Source organism: Antechinus flavipes, chromosome 3 (genome assembly GCF_016432865.1).
Source record: "Antechinus flavipes isolate AdamAnt ecotype Samford, QLD, Australia chromosome 3, AdamAnt_v2, whole genome shotgun sequence".
NCBI lineage: Eukaryota > Metazoa > Chordata > Mammalia > Dasyuromorphia > Dasyuridae > Antechinus > Antechinus flavipes.
In genome coordinates, this window is record NC_067400.1 from 366,196,151 (window position 1) to 366,218,344 (window position 22,194).

At 33.7% G+C, this 22,194-nt stretch overlaps 1 long non-coding RNA gene across 1 annotated transcript; it reads right to left on the minus strand.

Moving 5' to 3' along the window:
* Positions 1–9,412: 9,412 nt before the first annotated feature.
* LOC127557964 (uncharacterized) lies at positions 9,413–11,935 on the minus strand. The gene is made up of 2 exons (XR_007952683.1): positions 11,802–11,935; positions 9,413–11,659 (listed from the first exon to the last, which is right to left on the minus strand). It is a non-coding gene; the product is annotated as an uncharacterized LOC127557964 (long non-coding RNA).
* Positions 11,936–22,194: the final 10,259 nt, after the last annotated feature.

Consider the following 22,194-nt stretch of genomic DNA (forward strand, 5'->3'; position numbering starts at 1 on the left):
TACAGAACTCAGTGATTAGACATCTCTCCTTCTATATACAATTCAAACCCAAAGATCCCTGGAAAGGAAACATTTAGTTAATAAAATGATTGCTCTCTATCAAATTTTTCCCACTAGTGACCCTTTTTCACCTGAGGAATTTTTAACTTACCTTGAATATATAGTTATATAAAATCAAACACTTACTGAAAATATATTATAATTGTGATCCCCACATTCGGTTATGTAATCCTTTATGGGGGGTCATAACCCACAGTATAAGAAGTTTGTTCCACATAATATTATTGTCATTATTCACATAAACTTGTTTAGCAGTTTCTTTTGGTGAAAGACTATTTTTGTTTGTTCATTAGGACAAGATGGACACAAGTATGCAGTGGAAAAGGCTTTAGATTTTTTTTGTCATAGGACCTAATTTTTCATATGGACTCTGTAATTCACTTTTTTTTTTTGACATTGCCTAAGATACCTCATGTAGAATGCTCTCCCTCCTCATTTCTTTCCTGTATTTCTTTAATACTGAGCAAATGTTTTTGTTTTTCATCCTTTCTTCAAAAGAGGGCTATGATTAAATTAAATTAAGCACAGTTGCATAAAATCATGAGCTTCTTTCTCTTTTCCAGTCATCAAAGTTCAGTGGCAGGGAAAAAAAGGCAAGATAACTGATGATGAACTGGGATGCAGTTTTAAGTGTTTCACAATGCTTGCTTCAACCACTTTCATGGCCCTTGGAATAAGCTGTTGTCTTTTCCCATTTTGCCAGGGGAAGTCTTCACATGGTCGGTATAGAAATCCCCTAACTCATTGACAGGATTTGAAGTTGGTTGATTCAGCCTACTGAGATATTTTTACCAGGCTGTGACTACTACACATGGTACTGTTTTCGGAATCACAGGTGAGAGTTGGGTGACAGGTGGATGAATCTTCATACCAGATGTGAGTCCTCTCTGGATTACATACATTCACTTTTTCAAGAAGCCTTTCCCAAATCTCTAATTTTAATGGCTTTCTTCTGAGACAACGCTCAATTCATTCTGTATAGATCTGAATTGTTCATAGTTGTGTATAGGCTGTTTAGCCTGTGAACTCCTTAAGAATGGAAACAGTTTGTTTTGTTTTGCTTTAATTTTTGTTTTCCTTTCCTTTTTATTTTTAGCACTTAGTATACTGCCTATCACATAGTAGGTACTTAATTAATAATAACTTAATTGACTGGCTGACTAGCCTGATTTTCAGGGGTTCTGCTTCCTATAAAGGAATTAGTTTGATCTGGATGGATTTTAAGCTCTAATGATAAGTTCCTATGATCTGAGTAGTCATTTTGCTATAAAGAAAATATTTTCAATCACTGAGTCTTATGGGATTAAAGTCAGAATTTAGAGAAGTGATGAGAATTTTCAATGCTAAGGAAAGATGAAAGAACAAATTTAACCATTTTATTCAATACTCTAGGAAAACTCTCTTTAGGATACTTCCAAGAAAGAAGATTTAAATTACACTGTTTCTCCATATAATATTAGAAATAATTGTTTGGAAAACACACACACATACACACACACATATGTATATATACATACATATATACACACAATTCACATTTTTTGACCACATGGCAAGAAACATCCACTTCTATCAATCAATTTAACTGTAGTTTGAAGCTTTAGATTTTGTTCTTCTAGAATATACACAGACAGAGACACACACAGAAACACACACATATATACATATCATACATAGTATTGTTGTTTGTTCTTTGTTCTTGAAGGGAATCAATGACATCAGGAAGGTGATGTCTTGACTTGTAAGTGCATTGAATTTAAATGAAACAGAACTGTGCAGAATCACCAGCCTCATTATCTCCTCCAGAACCTTCTGGGTCCAGCAGCTATATATAGATCAGGGAAACTGGAGATGGTAGGCACTGAGAGACCATAGCCTTTTTTAAGCAAAGGTTTTCCACAGGTCTCAGTTTGTCTAAGCCAAGACCTAGTCAATGATTAAACCTCTGTCAGAAATGAAAAAAAAAATGGCCTACTCAAAAAAATAAATCAATCTGGGAGAGGAAGATACTCAGGGTTTCTGGCCAGAAAGAAACAATTGCTATTTACACTCATTCTGAGCCATCAAAATCCAAACCATGACTAAGTAAGTCTTGGACTGGGACCTATTGTTGGCCCATCTCTGAGAGTTGTAGTGATTGGGGTTTAAGGCATAGTCTATTAATTTCATTTGAATCCCAAAGGACTTTTATCAAAGCCTGGTTTTTCAGTGCTGTATTTCAAGAAATCATAAATAACTCCCACCCCCACCCCCCACAAAACACACAAACTTTTACAATTACAACATTATAGACATATGTGTATATGTACATGTGTACACAAACATACATCTATATTTGCATACAAATAATCCATCCCTTTTAAAAGATAATTTTTAAAAATCAGAAATTACTAAGTGTCATAATGCTACCGATTATAGGATTATAAATTTAAAACTGGAAAAGTTTTTAAAGGTCATTTAGTTCATCTCCAACATTTTACAAAGTTTACAAAATTTTACAAATTGATGCCTAGACTGGCTAATCAAACAGTTCTAAGACATTGTTACATTTTTTAAATTATTATTTGTTAGTTTTTTGCAGCCTCTGGGACTTTAATTGGTTAAGGTCTTGCCTCTTTAAATGAGTTTCATAGAATGAGAATGGAAGGTTGAAGACAGAAAGTGCTAACATGTTAACAGAGCATACAGAGTGAAGGAAAAAGCAGTTTCCCCATTTCTACTTTTATTTCTATTTATTATTCTATTTTTGAAAAGCACCCTAATTTTGCAAAAGGGGATGCATGAGGTGAGACTGATTTTTGACCTGCTGAAACTTGTCTTATTACTCCAGCTACAACTTCACTAATTTGTGAGTGGTTGTTTGGACAGATCTGCATAACATTTGAAAACAGAAATCAATAATGAATGTTTTGTCAGGGAAAAGGAAAACATGCCATAGATCTGAAAAGAGACTTCTCTTTTAAGATAATGATGACATCTGAAAAGATATTTGAGGAGTTGATAAAGAAAATTATAGTTATTGATTGGCCTATTCTGCTATGTACTGTTGGAATGAATAAGTATAAGGGAATGAAAACAAAGTTCTTTTTGCCTAATCTCATCTAAACACACACTTTTGAGTCTTGTTTTCTTGCAAATGTTGTATCAGAAATGAGCTATTGTGTTTTGATTTTCGAACCCAGAAGGTTCTATTCAGATGTAAATCTGATTAGTATTGTTTAGCCCTCAGAATATGTGTGGCTTCAGTGCCTAAGCTTTTATATAACTCAATTATGTCATGAAAATAAAATATTGACATTTATTTTTTTCTCTGGAAGAATAGGGAATTCTGGCACCAACCCTATAATATTTAGACAAAGACTTTCCAGCTTTTCATTCCTGAAAAACAAGTGTCAACCACCATGTGAAAGTCTGATAATCCCTATTCACTAAAGCTGACATTTTCAAAAATTTGTCAGCCTGAGGAAAACTACTGTTAAGGACCAATGTTTAAATGATTCTGTATTTGACCGTAGCTTTGTCTTGTGAAGTCACGATGTCCTATGTCACTCCAACTTACACTTGAGTTGGAGGCAAGTGTCTCAACTTTGTTTCTGCATGTTGTCACAATAGAAATAGACCTTATTTGTCCTAGGAAAGAGTGGGTGTCCAGAGAACATGAGTAGCATTATTTCTTCTGTCTCTAACTGAATTATGTAAGCCTTAGATGGAAAACAAAAAGGTAAAAAAAAAAAAAAAAAAACACATTTACTTCGCCTACCACAGTTATTCTACTTTGTGTTATTGTTTTTGTGTTGACACATGAATGTAAAATCATCCATCAAACATATACCTAGAGTATACTGAATTCAGTGCAAGATACTAATGATAAAAGGACAAAAAAGAAACAGTTCTTAGTCTCAAGTAACTTAAATTTTGTCAGAGGAAGTGATATTATGTGTATATATACATATGTATAAATACAATAGATAGAAACTAGATATAAGGTGATAGGATAGGAGTGCTCCAGTTCCTGGACTGAGCAGAAAAGACATAAAATGGAAATTACTTGAACTGAGTCTTGAGGGATATAGGGAATTCTAAAAGGATAGGTGAGAAAGTAGTGAATTCCAAGATAGTTAGTGCAAGGGCCTGTGTATGGAATAGAGGGATAAGATGAAGAACTTACAGGAATGTGAGAATTCTTTTTCTGTATTTTATTTTCATTATTTCTATTTCCCCTATGACCTGTATAATATGTGCAGGCCCATATGTACTTGAGCCTTGGCCAGCTATATCTGAAACTGGAAAGCCTGATTTTCTGTTTCCTAGAAATCAGGTGATTTTGGGGAAATAGAAACCTTCCCTTCCAATCTCTCTGAATAGCAACAACCAATTAGATGCCTCCCCCTCCCCTTTTCAGTGCTCTCTTACTTGTGATGTAATCTCCTGTATAAAATCTGTGTATCTTTACTATTTCTTTAGTCCTCCTACCATGAGCTTTCTTTTTCTTATCTCATGATAGAATGGCTCATCCTCCTGAGGTTTTAATAAACAACTGAAAGGTTGTTTTCTATTGCTTTCTACTGAGTGAGCTCTGAGTAGTCATTTTGGGTAAGGGTCTTCTACATACCACACAGCCTGTAAGCAAGAGATGAAGAATTATTTATGATGAATACTAAGATGAACTATTTGACTGGAATGTAGACACCCAATGATCTTTGGTTACTAGCTCACCCATTTCACTATATTGCACTGAGATTTTCTTAGGATGCAATTTTCTTATTTCCTGTTCTTTATCACCAATTAAAAAGACTAAGAGAAGTTAAGTTCTCATGAATTACAGTTATTCTATTCTCTTTCATTTAGACTATTAAGAATAAGCCATTCTCCAATTTATAAATGGACAAAGGACTTAAATAGGCAATTTTCAGAAAAAGAAATCTAAGTTGTGAATAGTCAGAAGAAAAAATGCTGTAACTAATAATTAGAGAAATGCAAATTAAAACAACTCTGTAATAACACTTCATTCATCAAATTGGTTAAGATGACAGAAAAAGAAAATAACAAATGCTTGAGGGAATGTAAAAACATAGGTACACTAAAACATTTTTTAGACCTGTGAACAGGTCCAAAAATTTTGGAGAACAATTTGGAACATACCCAAAGGGCTATAAAATTGGGCATAATATTTGACTGAACTATATAACACTAGGATGTCTGAAATGATAAAAGGATATGAACAGATATTTTCAGATGAAGAAATCAAAGCCATTGCTAGTCATATAAAAAAATACTCTAAATCATTATTAATTAAAGAAATGCAAATTAAATCAATTCTGAGGTACCCCAACACACCCTTCAGACTGCTTAAGATGACAAGAAAAGATAATGATAAATGTGGGAGAGGATGTGGGAAAACTGGGGCATTTAGATATTGTGGATAGAGTTGTGAACTGACCCAATTATTCTGGAAAACAATTTGGAACTGTGTGCAAAGAGCTATCAAATTGTGCATACCCTTTGATTCAGCACTGCTACTACTTGGTCTGTCTCTCAAAGAAATCATAAAAAAAGGGAAAAGGACCCATATGTACAAAAATGTTTGTAACAGCCTTTTTTGTAGTGGCCAGGAACTGGAATGCCCATCATTTGGGGAATGGCTGAATAAGTTATGGTATATGAATATAATGGAATATGATTGTTGTACAAGAAACAATCAGCAGGTTGATTTCAGAAAGGCTTGGAGATGTACATGAACTGATGTTAAGTAAAATGAGTAAAACCAAGAGAACTTGTTCACAGCAAGAACAAGATTATGTGATGATCAAACTATGATGGACTTGGCTCTTTTCAATGATGAGATGATTCAGGCCAATTGCAATAGACTTTAAAAAATTTTTTTTTAATTTTAATTTTTAAATTAAAATTTATTTATCTTTAATATACATTGCTTTATGAATCATGTTGAGAGAGAAAAATCAGAACCAAAGGGAAAAACCATGCAATTTTTGTCAAAAAAAATGAGTTATTATTCCTGAAGCTGGAGTTTACTATAGGCTTTGATTATTTGTCATCTGTATATAATCTATTCCACCAATCTACCACTCTATTTTTTTTAGCAAATACCAAATAATCTTGATGACTGCTGCTTTATAATATACTTTTAGGTTTGGTACTGATAAGCCACTATCTTTTTGATGGAGAGAACCATCTGTATCCAGTGGCATGCCTATTGGGACCGAATGTTGAACACAACATAGTATTTTTGTGTTGTTGTTGTTGTTGTCCTTGTTTACTTCCTTTATTTCTTTCTCATTTTTCTCCTTTTGATATGACTTTTCTTGTGAATCAAGATAAATGTGGAAACATGTTTAGAAGAACTACAAAATTTCACAAAAATCGCTGGGAAAACTGGAAAATAATATATCAGAAATTCAACATAGACCTACATCTCACACCCCATACCAAAATAAGGTCAAAATGGGTACATAATTTGGGCATAAAGAATGATACTATAAATAAATTAGGAGAGCAAAGGATAATTTACCTATCAGATCTTTGGAGAAGGGAGGAATTTATGACCATAGAAAAACTAGAGAACATTATGAAAGGCAAAATGAAAAACTTAGATTACATTAAATTAAAAAGGTTTTGCCCAAACAAAACCATGACAAATTTTTTACAGCCAGTGTTTCTGATAAAGATTTCATTTCTAATATATATAAAGAACTGTGACAAATTTATAAGAATACAAGTTATTCTCTAATTAATAGTCAAAAGATATGAACAGGCAATTTTTAGATGATGAAACTAAAGCTATATATAGTCATATGAAATCACTATTGATATGAGAAATGCAAATTAAAACAACTCTAAGGTACCATCTCACACCTCTCAGATTAGCTAAGATGACAGGGAAAAATAATGATAAATGTTGGAGGGGATATAGGAAAATGGAGATACTGATACATTGTTGATGGAGTTGTGAAATGTTCCAACCATTCTGGAGAGCAATTTAGAACTATGCCCAAAGGGCTATAAACCTGTGCATATCCTTTGATCCAGCAGTACCACTACTGAATCTGTATCTTAAAGAAATCATAAAGGAAGGAAAAGGACCCCCATGTGCAAAAATGTTTGTAAAACCTCTTTTTTGTGGTAGCAAAGAATTGGAAAATGAGTAGGGGAATGGCTGAGTAAACTGTGGTATATAAAGGTAATGGAATATTATTGTTCTATTAAAAAAAATGATGAACTAGCTGATTTTAGAAATGTCTGGAAAGATTTACATGAACTGATGCTGAGCAAAACAAGCAGAAGCAGAAATACATTGTATATAATAATAGCAAGAATGTGCAATGATCAATTGTGAAACACTTGGTTCTTTTCAGTGGTTCAGTGATCCAAGGCAATATCAATAGACTTTGTCTAGAAAATGCCATCTGCATTCAGAAAAAGAACTGTGGAGATTGAATGTAAATCAATACATTCTATGTCCTTTTTTTTCTCTCTCTCTCCAATGGTTTTTCCTTTTTGAATTATGAATTCTCTCTCCTAGCATGATTTATAAAGCAAAATATATATGAAAATAAATGAATTTTTAAAAAGAATTACACATGTTCAACCTATATTGTATTACTTGTTCTCTAGGGTTGGGGGCAGGGGAAGGGGAAGGAGAACAATTTGGAAGACAAAGTTTTGCAAGTGTGAATGTTGAAAATTGTCTTTGCATGTATTTTGAAGATATAAAGTTGTTTTTATTGAAAACTCAAGGAATGGCTAACAATTGGGAATAAATGAATATGTTATGGTACATAGTTTTTGAGCTAATACTATTGTGCTTTATGAAATAAGGAAGCAGATAATTTTAGAAAAAATGGGAAGATTTGCATGAGCTGATACAAAGTGAAGTGAGCAGAAATAGAAAACCATTATGCACAGCAACAGCAATATGGTAACAATGATTAACTGTGAAAAACTTAAGTTTCTTGGATTTGTGATATTTCCAAAGAATCCATGATGAAAAAATGCTGTCTACTGTCAGAGAGAACTGAAAAACACTCATTGTAGAATAAAGCATATTTTCTTTCATTTTATTTTTCCTGCTTTTTTTTCTTTAACTACATGACCAATATAGAAATAAGTTTTTCATGACTTCATATGTATAGTGTATATTGTATTTCTTGATATATCAATTGATAAGGGGGAGAATTCAGAAGTAAAAACAAATATTTAAAGACAAATTTTAAATAATTGTGTTTTTAAATACAAATCAAATTTGTTTTCAATCCACTACAATGCATTTTGAAACTTATATTGTACAAATCATATTATATCATTTCTTTTTCCCTACAAGTCCATTTAATATGAACTGAGAAACACTGATTATTATTCCATATAGTACTTCTCACTATCTAAACATGTAATGGACAGTAGAAGGAGAAAATCTACATCATCATATTTGAATAGCTTTAAATTTGTCAGAGTAAAAAGTATCAGAGTAGAAGGACTCAATAAGTCTGTCTAGCTAGTATGATAAGCTATGACTTTATACTTCCAAGTATAAATAGCTTCATTTAAATTATGGTTTTTCATGAATCTTCAGTATTCAGTTTTTCAACATTTGCAAAATGTGGTTTTCATATATATGGTAATGATTCACTTTGAATGTTCAAATGCCTGTGCCTTTTTATTGCATTTTATAATTAATATAGGCACAAAATGGTTGCTGTTTCAGGCAGTATTTCCACTAAAGCCATGTGATGTTTCTTTAGGGATCTTTATTCTTCTGATTCAGGAAGAATTACCCTTTCTCTGTGTATATCTTCAATTGGGTATCTATTGGCTCCTACAGATATACAGACCATGAAACAGCAGGTCTCCAGTATCCATAAATGAAAAGCATCTGTTGGGTGGATAAGTACTTTCAGTTATTTTATTTAGTAAAATCTTGGCTCTATTTATTGTCCAAGATAGGCTGTTCATCTTGGTTATACAATCTGTACTGGCAATTTCCCAGAAACTTCTGAAAAATTTGAGAAGAAATTTGCTCTAAAACATGCATAAAGGATTTTAACTATAAATGGATTTTACTGATCACAAAGGAAGTTTGTTTAAACTAGTTTCAATTACTGTTCTGATTGGATTTACAACTGCTAATCTTTAAATGCCATTTATGCACTAAACTGTCTCTGCTGCTTCTTATCTTCAGAGACTGATGGAAATTATGATGATAAGAAAAGGTAGAAAGAAACTTAACATAAAACAGAACATGGTAAAATCAGTGTCATGTTAAGAAAAGGCCAATCTAAATTAGTGAAAACTCAGAAGTAATGTATGAATTTTTAAAATTAATTTTTCAAACTTCCACTTTTGTATCTTAAGTATGTTTATTAACTGAAATTTAGTACTAATAAAACACAATTAGGAAGGCCGTTACAAAAGGATGAAAGTAATTTAAAATGTATAGTAAATTTTAGACAAATGTTGAGATAAGGTCCAGCTTCCATTCAAATTGACGATATTTTGAAAATATTAAGTGTAAACTGTTCTAACAGGTGCTGGGAATATAAATATGACTTCATTCAAGGAATTTGCATTCTCCTAGAGCAATATCAAATTATTATTGAATTGGGCAATTATTTAGCTTGTCAGAGTCTTATCCTTTATTGAAATCAATAGAGAAAATATCAAACAAATTGACTTTGGCTCTAACCCACAGCCCACATAATCAAGAAATCACTTTTAACTGCTCCTTCCTCCTTGTGTCCAAGTCTGATGAGATTTTCAAATCTGCTCCTTTGAGGTTAATTTAAGCATTATGTTATTTATTTTATAAATTTTCTTCAAAACCAACATTCCCACATTTTATAAGATAAATCTCCCTAAAGAATCAATGCATCTTCTAAAAAGTTGGATGTTCTACTCCCTTTCTTTCCTCCCCCAACACTAAAGCTTTTGCAAAATGTGAGAAGGAATTTTCTGCTCCCTTCCCCCATAATAAAATTAGATCTCTCAAAACCTTAAGCTGCAGTAAACCCAATTAAATAAATTAAAAAAAAAAACAACTATTTAATTGTTTACTGTGGGAAAAGCACAATACCTTTGAATTGACTTTAGTACTGTGTATGAGTGTGTCTGTGTGTGTGTGTCTTACTCCAGTAAGAAAAGCAATTCAGAGTTTCAGCCCTTTATGTGTCTGTATGTCTATGATGGAAGGAGTTGTCACAAATTAATATAGGCTAAATTTTATGAGGTTTCATCATATAAGAATGCAGACTTCAGTAATAAAGGAACAGAGCAAAAAAAATGGAGATATTTCATTCATGGAAAGAGGAATACTGAAGAAATAAGAGGAAGACAGAAAACAAAGTATACTCTTTGATAGAGAGTAAGATTTATGAAGTTGCCATTAAAGATACTGTGAGTACACAAGTACCAAATACTGGTTACATTTGTAGTGTCAGTACCAAGGAGGACAAATTTGGAGGTTTCAATCTATCTCACTATTTCACTTTTATACTTATTTCCTCCCCTTTCAAACACATAACTAACTATACCAAATAGAAGCTCCTTTGGAACACTTTTACTGCTTGCCATTTGTATTATGTAGGAGTCCACTAAAGAGCTCAGAGATCATGACTGTCTTCTTAATCTGGATGGGTTCTGAACCATCTCTCCCGAGTTCTGTGATTATGTGATAATCATATGGGATGAATGAGCTCCTTTCCATGGCACTCCTTTACCTTAGTCAGTTTTCTTACTATTGTGTGAATTATTTATAGCTATAATTATATTTATGGATACATGTGAAGAAATATAGAAGTAGGCAAATAGTTGAATCAATGTGAACTATCCAGAAGCAAAAGGACATTGCAGGTTATCCAGTGAACAATGTTGTTCTCCAGTGTTCTCCAGATAAGGGACTATTAAGCCAAGGAAGGTGAAATGACTTCCAAGGTCACACAATTGCAGGATTTTTAATTCCCTAATTCAGTGCTTTTCTTTATGGGAGTTTGATTCTCCTCCTTCTTAACCCTTGGGGGGAGGGGGACTCAAGTGTAGACTCTGTTAATGGCAGGTCAATATCACCATCTTTTATGTACCAAGAAGAGCATGAATATTAAAATTTAAGTAACCAGTCAATGAAAAGGATAACTGGTGATTATAGTTTTTTTTAAGCCATATATAACTCCTACTGGCAAACTGCAGGTATAAAGTGTCAGAGAAAAAGATAAATCAATCAAGGGCCTCATGGTTGGAAAATTTGGCAAGTACTGAAATTTCAAAGTCAATTATACCAAATTATTTTAAAATATGAAATATGATTACAGATGAAATATTATTTTGAAAATAAAATTAAAGGGAGCAAAATGTTAGACCATTCCCCAGCCCTTCCCCCAATGTACAAAAAAGCAAAAACATCAATTTTCATTGACATAGCTTTGTAGACGTATATCACGGAAAAAGATGTATAACAGCTGGCAGCCCGGGCAGGTGGAGATCATCAAGTAAATCCTGTAGACTGCCACACAGTTTCAATTTCATTTTCACCTGCATGATAATCAGCGCCACTATTCACAGCAGTTACTACTCAAAGGATAAGGGAGAGATATATCTATTGGGAAAAAGAAACATATGTTAAGCAATTTGTCCAACTACGGGGAATTGAAAAAAAAAATCTATTGATACATCATTTTTCTTTCTCTCTCTCTCTCTTTTTAAAACGCCATTTTATTTAGCGAATGTTACCTACTTACCAGGATGTGAGCTCTTAAAATGACCTAATTGATGTAGGATTGCTCTTCGTCAGTAAAGAATCAAAGACTCAGGAGGCTGAGCGGAGACGCCAGAGGTCGTACAATCCAGACCCCTGCCTTCAGGAGTTAGTGTTCCTTACCCATCCCAGACTGAAGTTGGATGAGATACTTCCAAAGAGGCCCCAGGGTGCCGCAGAAGCTGTGCTGGCAACTCCATTCTTGGTATTCTTCTTTCTGAGTCAGTACCCAATCAAAGTTCCCCAGAGGTGGAAAGGCCGCCACATGGTTAGATGTTCTGCCTTTCAAACAAAATGCGAAACAAGCTCCTAACAATGCGCCGTCATTTTAAACGTCCTAGTCTTTCAAACAGGGTTAGGGCTTAACTCTTTCATGATGGAGCCCGATTCCTCTTGACATACTACTACTTCCTTTTTGCCTGCTTTCACTTAGAGTTTGAATTGATTTAGTGGTCTCTCTCTTTCTTGCTCTCTCTTTTTCTTCTTCCTAATTGAACCTGATTATTACATGCTGAAAAACATCTGGTCCTCTTGAAGGTGGGAACAGTTGGTTACAGACGTGAGGTTATATACTGGGCTTTTCCGTATTTAATAAGATAACAGAAGGATTTTTTTTATCAGAAAAAATTTTAGCTCCACGTTAGTGGTTATCTGGATCCTAAAGCTTTCCTAAAGAAGACTCCAAAGTAGTTTGTCTCTAAGTTTGATCTGAATGCCATTTTAGATCTTTTTTTTTTTTCTTGATTTAATTCAATTCGAATCAAGATCCATTAAATGCCAACATTTAGGTACAGTTTTAGATAGTAGGGATACAAAGATGAAAAAAGAGTGCCCTATCCTCAAAAGTTTATTTTCTATTGGAATAATATAGCATATGTTCAAGTTCATGCTTTGAGTATTTCTGAAAAGATAGGCAATTCTTGGCATTCCTAATATTATGTGACTCTAATCAATAGACATAAGTTAAAATTTTCAGGACTGATTATACTGTTACCTCACTTTCAAAATAATTTTTCATTTGCTCTGATTTTCATCAATCCATGGCAATGCTTCTATTCTTAATTCACTATCTTCCCCAACCACAACTTGATTGTTTACTTCTAGTTTGCCACACAGCTGACTACTTTAATTTAGGCAAGACCCTCATATGTTTCTGCTGTAACTCTAACACTAAAAAGAGGGCTGCATTTCATAACGTCATTTTGGCCAGTGTAACATTCTGAATAGAGTGCTGGACAAGTAGCCTCAAATGTGTCCTCTAAGACCTTTGAAGTCTATGACCAGGTTCAATCCATTTAATTTTAGCTTTCATAGATGGATGATAGCTAGAAAGTCCAAGATTGGTTTTAATTAGCAATAATGAAGGAATTCTGATCCACAAACTAAATCCCTAATGTAATATAACATGAAACTCACTGTAAGATTCCCCCCCCAAATGCAGATAATGCCACAAATGTAGGTTTGGACAGCCTATTAAGAGGTTTATGCCAGCACTGACAGTGTTCTATGAATTGTAATAATCTCTTTACTGAAACCAAAAAAAAAAAAAAAAAAAAACCTGGCCCGTTTTTAAAATCACATCTTTATTCTTTCCTAATAAGCAAGATTATAGCTAGACACTAAGTTCTCCCTCCCGTTAATTTGTTCTTATGCTAACATTTCATCCTTCACCACAGTGGGACAACAATTCCATTGAACATTGGAATTAAAATTCAAACTCACTGTTCAGATCTTTGTAAGACTATCTGGATTACTGGTTTATACTATCAGGATTTTTAACCTCCTGGTTGCTTATGGGATACAATCTTTTAGTCAGAATTTTTTTCTGCCACTTAATTTTTGTTTTGTTTTGTTTTTTGTTTTTGTTTTCGTGCTATGATTAAAATTTTCTGCTACATGAAAGAAAACAAAGCAAAGCAAGAAGAAAAAATTCTAAAAATAGTACAGTACATTGAGACCTATCAAGGCGTTACATATTATACTTTTCTAACTGTCATTTGTTGCTGTCTAATCAGTTTAAATTGGTGAAAACGTGCTGTTTTGTAGAATGGATAGTTTTTTATGAAAATCTAATTGATTAATTCACTTGTCATTTGCAAAATATAAGTCCATATATGCTTGCTATCTTCTTTGAAAAGAAAATGATGCTAGCTTTCTAACTCAATTAGAAATTATGAAATCTGGCAGATCAAATGTTATTTTTCTTTCACTAAAATTGTGGAAAATATTGGATAAAGAGTAAAAATTAATTCTTTATTACAGTTGATTTATAAATCTTATTATAAATATTTAATTTATCATTTTTATAGTAAAAAAATCAAGCAATTTACAATAGAAGCTTAACTCAGTATTTACAGGAACAAGAGAAAAACGATTATGAAGCACTTACTCATAGGTCATTTACAATCACCACATAGCATAAAATCTGCATATGTATTTTACATATGATATGTACATAGAAAGGAGGCGAAAGAGGAGAAAAGATAGAGACTGTCAGATAGAGATAGATAAGATAGAAAGAGAAAGAGACAGAGAGCCTACTTCATTGGAACTCTCCCAAATTCCACTTTAAAAAAACAACACAAAAAAACTTTGCTATTTTTAAAATCAAAATCGAAGGAAAATGATTGCTTTACTGCCTATCTTTGTACCTATAGAATTATAGGATCCCAAAGTCAAAAGAGATCTTAGAGATCATCTGTGTAAAACACATCTAAGTAATAACTAAACTAGCATATATGACAAGTACTTACTTTCCCTCTAATTGGAGACTATGACTTTTTAAAAAATAAAATAAAAACAAAATAGCAGAGTTATTTATGCAATATGCCAACTCATTCATAAAATCGTTCATATATTCCAAATATCTAGGCCTAGAAAAACTATTTGGCTGGAGGTTTGGGGTGGTGTGGGAACTTCCAGCTTCTCCCATCAGCTGACTTTTTCAAGATTCCTCAAGCATGACCCCTTCTAAAAATATTCTTTGGCTAATAAAAAAGTGACTTATAGTTAGGAGTTTAAATATTTTCCAAACATTGATTTTTGTATACTGTCGGTTCAAAGAAAAAATTACCAGTCCCTATCCTCAAGGTAACACACTATGATCTTTCCCTTGTTAGATGTATTTCTGTACTTACGTAGGCTTTGTAATATGCTGTCTTTAACTTTATTACATTCTAGTCCCCAGACATTCACTATATGTTTGATATATTTCCTTGACTAGATTTATCATCTCTCTCACAGTACGTTTTATCTAGTGTTTGGCAGAGAGACAAAACATTTATTGAATATCTGTTCAATAAATGTTTGTTGAATATGTATGCATGTATCTACATGATTCTGAGATCTTAATAATATAGCTTTCCAGTACTGCAGATTGCTACTCATTCATGCCTTTTTATTTTGTGATGCCTATTCGTGATTTCCCAGAAATCCTTTATAGGAGATCCACCCAGTATTCTAGAGATCCTTATTCAGAATTGTTTTGTTTTGTTTTTAACAATTCAGTGATATTAATACTATTTAAGTATTGTACAGTATTCATTTTCAAAATGGAAAAGACCACATATCTAATCATGTACTTTTTATTATAATCTAAATCTTTCATACTTCTTGAATAAAACTAGTCAAGAGTCATATGTTGCAACCTATTTATATCTGCTATATATCTCTCCATCACTTTTTGGGTCACCCATTATTTTGCTTTTGTCTGAGATTGTGATTATCCTATGCCTCAAGTCTAATGGAATTAGAAAAACACTGGTTCTTCAAAAAAAAAAAATATATATATATATATGGACTCTTTCAGAGTGATAGTTAAAATGAGGGTTTCAATGAAAACATTATGTAATTTCCCAAATTCTTATTAATTTTTCTTATTGAAATTCCTAAGCCTAGTTTATTATTCAACTGTATTGTCTTAGCTACATAAATATGGGGTGTTTAGGTGTTTAGAAAAGATTAGTACTACTGGAGTAGAGGCTACTGAGCCTTTTTTAGCACTGCATTCCACTTTTGGTGTCTAACCAGAGACTCAATTCTTAATTGTGGCTCCAAGAAAATTTAGCATGCACAGTGGCCACACCTGGTAAACTGTTTTTAGCAAGCAGGCTAAACAAGGACCTCAAACTCACTGTATGTTAGTGTTTCTTTGTCAAGTATGTGAAGACTTCCCCTGGAAGAATGGGTGGAAGAGAACAAGGTTTTCCAAGGGCCATGAAGATACCTGAAGCAGATGCTATAGGGAATATAGAGCTTAGTTAGATATCAGATACCGAGGTCATCCACTATATCTTTAGGCATTGCTAGTCATCTTGACTTTTGTCTTGCCCCTGAACTTTGATGACTGGAAGAGAGAATAAGACTGATAATTTTGTGGAACTCTGCCTTATTTAAATCCAATTTATGCAAAAGTCAAAAGATATCACACTAGCATTTTACCATTTTTAACTATTTGTTAGTCCTGTGGTGACAGAAAAGTAATAAAGAAGTAGATGGGGCTACACTGGAGTTAAAATCACAGATCTGCCACAGAGGCTGCCCAGACAATGGGGTTCTTACTGCACTAAAAGAGCACTGGGATTCAATAGCTCCTTCACTATCTGAGCAGCCTCTTTTAAGAATGTGTAAGCAAGAAGCTAGAAAAGATGCTCTGAAATTATCTGCTTCACCCTATCTAATCCTAGCTTGCTTACTACCGTAGATGTGGATTCTAGCCTTCAGTTAAACAACAACAACAAAAAAGCAAAACACAAACAACAAAAATAAACAAATTTTAGATGATTTCATTCATCATTGATACATGTAATGTGTACGTATTTATGGACAACATGACATGCAATATTATATTCAGTAAACATGAAAGATAAATAACTCTTTTTTATGAGAGAACTCAGCATGTATTACATTCAAATTGCAAACCTAAGTGAAACCAAGCTGGCAAATGAAAGCAGCTTGGTAAAGTCAGAGCTGAATAAACATTTTTCTAGAGTGACCAAAGTGAAGGGTAACATCATGAGGCTGGCATAAATTTTGCAATAAAAACGAATCTAGTCAACATTAGTGTGTATGCTCCCACCATGACAGACTCTGATGAGGTCAAAGAAAAAATTTCTGAAGACCTGTAGTTTCTCATAATCAACACTAAAAAAGAATGAGCTCATAAATCTGGGTGACTTTAATGCCAGAGTAGGCACAGAGTATTAAACATGGAAGAAAGTCATCCCTTGGGAGATCTAGAGTTGAAAACAGCAACAACAATTGAAAACAACAACTACTGAAGACTTGTGCATCTCCTGACTTTCTTATAACCAACGCTGTCTTCCATTTACCTAAATGCAATAAAACTTCATGGATGTATCCTCACAGCAAACACTGATGTCATTGTTAGGAAAAAAGATAGAATATGAGTGATTAAAAAAATGTATGATTCAGAGCACTGGAACAATCATAGCTGTATCCTTTACAACCTAAATATTTGCATTCAACTAAAGTGGTGCCCCTAAGGTAAGATGACTACAAGAAGACTTCATGTCAATAGATTAAAGCACGTCTTTAAACATTAAAGTTTGTTTCTAAGGAAAAATGAGACACATAGCAGAAAAGGAATTAGCAGATTTCACATATTTGATATACAGTATCACTTTTACTCAACTGGGCAAGGACACTTGCAAATATCAATATTTGATAAAAATTAATTCCTAAGCCTAATTTATTATTCCTAATAACTGTATTCATAAAATATAGTTTGATTAAAAAAAATAGTAGGGAAATTCAGAAGCTGCTAAGCAGAACAATGAGAACTCTATAGAATTTACCAGCAGAAGTCATCTTTCCTAAAAAGGTAGCATTTAACTCCATCAAAAGTAAAGTACAAGTAAAGCTTAGAGACATAAAATATTTTTGGCTCAGTAAGAAGGCAGCTGAATTTCAGTTTTATGCTGATATTAACAATCCAAAACACTTTTTGTGATTCCCTGATGGCTATTTATGGGCCAAAGATGTATGATGCATCTCAGCTACTCAATGCTGATGGAGTTACAGTGATTAGTGATAAGAACATGTTCCTGAAGAAATGGCTGAACACTTTCACAGTGTTCTCAAAAGGCTGTCATCAACCAATGCTGAAACTATTGACTGCACAGCTTAAGTTGAACTTTCAACTGAAGAAGTTTTGAATGCTATTAGGCTCATTTTCTATGGCAAATTATCTGATGCTGATTCTATTTCTGCTGAACTTTACAAAGGGGAGAAGGGGGAGAAAGGGGAGAGTGCGGAGAGAGGGCACTGCTCATACAAAAGTGGTTGAAATCTCAGCTACATGACACGAGGGAGTTATTGCCCTGGGAGTTCAAGGATGCCTCCATTGTCCATCTCTATAAAGGAAAAAGAAATAGGCTATTTGACAACTGAAGAGTGAGTATTTATCTCTCTCTTAGCATAGTCTTCCTTAATAGGCTAATTATCTACCTGGGAAAATGGTCATTTATTCAGTAACCAGTGTGGCTTCAGAAACAGTCAAGGAATGGTCAGTATCATATTTACTGCTCAACAACTCTGTGAGTTGTTTTTGATTTTTTTCATTCATGAGATCTTATAGAAGATTGTGACAAAAAATCTGTTTGCTAAAGAAGTTGATTAGTATTGTATGTCAGGTCCATGATGGTAGGCTTGTATAGGATCTAGAGAAAGGATGATATTATTGCATTCTCCCTACCACCAGTGGAGTGAAGTAAGGCTATTCTCCAAACTTTTTTAGTATGATGTTTTCAATCACGTTATCAAATACCTTCAAAGCTAAGAAGGTCAGTTTTTGCAGTAACAGATAATTATTTAATTGGAAAAGGCTACAAGTTAAGACTAAAGTGGAAAGTTGATGTGCAACTTTTTATTCACAGATGACTGTGCATTGAGTGCAATCTCTAAAACTGAGATGCAGCAAAGTCTGGATCTGGATTGATTCTCTGCCATTTATGCTAATTTTGTCTGACAATTAACTTCAAGAAAATAGAGTTCTGCACCAGTCAGCAAATTATCGTCAATATGTGGAACCATTGGTTACAGCAAATGGAGAAATTTTGAATGCTTTGGATCAGTTCATTTACCTTGGCAGTATATTTTCCAGGCATATATACATAGATGATAAGGTTAAGGCATGCATAATTGCCAGAATTAGCTCCAAGTTTTGGAGGCTTTGATAGAAAGTATCAGAGAGAAGAGTCTTAGGCTATCTACCAAACTGAAAGTCTCCAAAGACATTGTTGCTTTCATTGTTGTATGTCTGTGAAATCTGAAAAGTATACCAGCACCATGACAAGAAATTGAATCACTTCCATTTGAATTGTCTTAGGAAGATTCTGAAGATGACCTGACAAGGTAAGGTACTGAAAACTGAGATCCTTTCTCAAGCTAAACTGCCAAGCATTCCAACTCTCTTGCAGAGAGCACAGCTCTGATGGGCTGCCCATGTTGAACATGTTCACCTAAAAATCTATTTTACAGAGAATTTGACAAGGCAAGTGCTCACATGGAGTATAAAAAAGCAATACAGGGACACTCAAGGTCTCTGATGAATTTTGGAATTGACTGCGAGACATAGGAAACATTGTGACAGGGCTGGCCAGATAATATGCCCTCATCAAAGAAGGTACTGTGCTCCATAGCAAAGTATAACTGCAGTAGTGCAAAAAAAAATGTTTTATGTATAAATTTAGAGACATCTCTACTCCAGATATTCATATATACTCTTTGTGCTCCTAACTGCAGGAGAACCTTCCAAGATCATATCAGTCTCATTAGCTATAGTCAGACATACTGTAACCCCAAAATAGCACTTATATTCAAGGCTGTAATCCTTCAGAATAATGTTTGCTTCAAGAATAAAGGATCACAGACTTAAATATATGTGCCAACTAATAAAATCATTGGAAATCCAACTACATATTAGCAACCTTAGCAACAAGAAATCTTTATCCATTAAAAAAATGTTTTTGTTTATCTTGTGTGAATTGTTAGATCAAATTCTTTAAAATACGTATGGATCTTAATTAGAATACTCTGGAGTATTCATAGAGGATGATGAGGGATATTGATGTAATCAGCACATCAACTACAAATAAGAATATCAGGAGGATTTAATAAAAAGAATCTCTCTTCCAATAAGACTGTACGCTGGATATCCTCCATGACAATGGCAAAAATATTTGTTGTCATGCATTATTGATTTTCCTATGTCCTGCATTAATGATTCCTATGTCATACATTAATGATTAAAGTCTCAACATAAAGTTACAACTTTCAAGGAATCTTGTCATATTTTAATAAATAAAAGGAAACCACTTGGCTTGAATAAAATTTTATGGGAGAATTTGCCCTATGTGATCAAGTGCTTTTCAAAATTATCAAGTAATAAATACATTTTTCCTAAAAATCCTTTTCCCCCTTTCATTTCATTGTATAACTACAAATTTCTGGTCTTCAATAAAATATAATTTACAAAATCCTGCTTCTTCCTATATCATGTCTTTGTCAAGGTTTCTGGGGGGGGGGAAGCTCTGTGTTTTTGCTAGTGATATACTCAACCTTATTATTTGATCATGTGTGTCTTCATTGCCCTTTTAGTCACACTAATTTTTAATTCTTTGGAGATTATCTTCTAAATTCATCTTGCCTTCTAAATTTTGACAGCTTGGAATAAATCCTTAGTCACTCAACCTTAATGATGACCTTGGCATCTGTTGCCTCTTATTTTTATTACATGGCTGATCCACCTATTTTTCTGAATAGACATTTGCTGGAGAATATTCCTTATAACAGTTCTATCCTATAATACTGATAATATGTTTAAGCTTATTACTTGAACATGTGTTTCTCTATTGTCCATCCAATTAAAAATTTAGGAATCACTGTGTTCCATTAGTTTTGCCTCTTCCTCTCATTCTTCCCATAAACCTAATAAGTTCTGGCAATTCTAACTTCACAAAATCTCTACTGTTTCACCTTCTGGTCCTACTTCTTTATTTTTGAAAAATATTTGAACTTAAAGAATAATGTTTTATTATTCACATGCCCAAAGTCACAATTTCTCCTTATAAATGTAGATGATAAAAGAGTAAGCAAAATTACTTGTTTACTGATGGATTCATATTTGTCCATCCACTATAATGACTTTATTATTAAAATGGCAAGTTACAGCACCTCAAGGAGAGGTGTGAGCAAAGATGTTTTTAACACAGTTTGAACAACACAGCTGTCATCTCATTAGCACCAAAGTGCTTGCCTGGAATAGAACATTGTAAGCAATATTGCCACATGCTGCTCTGTGAACATTACACCTGTTCCCACTAATTCATGGGTGACCTCATATTTTAAATAAAGGCTTCCCATTTCCAAATCTTGTCATACTTTGATGATATTCTTATGAAAAATAAAAAATTTTCTCTATAATTTTTGCTAATCGCAAACTGTACTGATCCTCGTTGGAGCTATCTTTGGTAATCAATTGTTTTTAGAAAGTAATAGAACAAATATTTAATCAGGATTAGATGTATTTTATGTGTAGAAGCTTAAATAAAAATATAATATTGTAGTATTCTGAGAATAGACACAAAGAACATGCTTATTTCCTTCAATTGTACAAATTTCTAAGTTCATTTCAACACAAGTGGTAGCAGGGGTAGTCTTGACTGTAACTTACATTCTAGTCAATCAGCCACTCTCTGCTAACATGGTGGCAGTATCATCTGGGGCCATTGAGTGGATAGAATGTCTAAAAATTTGCCTTCAGGGAAATGTCACCATTTTTTGTGAACTGGATAATAGATGGATTTTTGCTTTATTTCTTGCTTTTATTATCTCTTAGGAAAACTTTCTTTCTAAAGGAATCAAAAATAGGATTTTGGACCAAGTATAATCCTGAGGTAGGGGGCAAGGCTTTCAGCAGCAAAGACCCTGTCTTTTGGGTTTTCTGTAATTTCTTTGAAAATGTCTTTCTTTTGTGACGAATTAGTTCCCATCTGTCCTGTAGAGCTCTGATGAAGTCTGGCAGCTCCTTTGAGAGTGTCACTATGCCCTGTGATTGTACTCAGCTGTACATTTCAGACCAATGGGGAACTCTACCTGCTCAGAAAAAAACATCTTCTTACATTCACAATAACCTCATGGCCTTCCAAAAGGAAAGCACAGAAGGACCTTTTTCTGGAATTGAAACTTCAGAGGCAATTAAATAGGAGCAGCAGAACAGAGCCACTCCCCCCCTTCCCTCCCACCCCCATAATTCACAACAGTGAATAGCATATAGTTCTTGAGGGGCGGGGAGAAACTTCCAAAGATCTGGTCCAACTTTTTCAGTCAGAAGGGAAAATGAACTTCAATTTCAA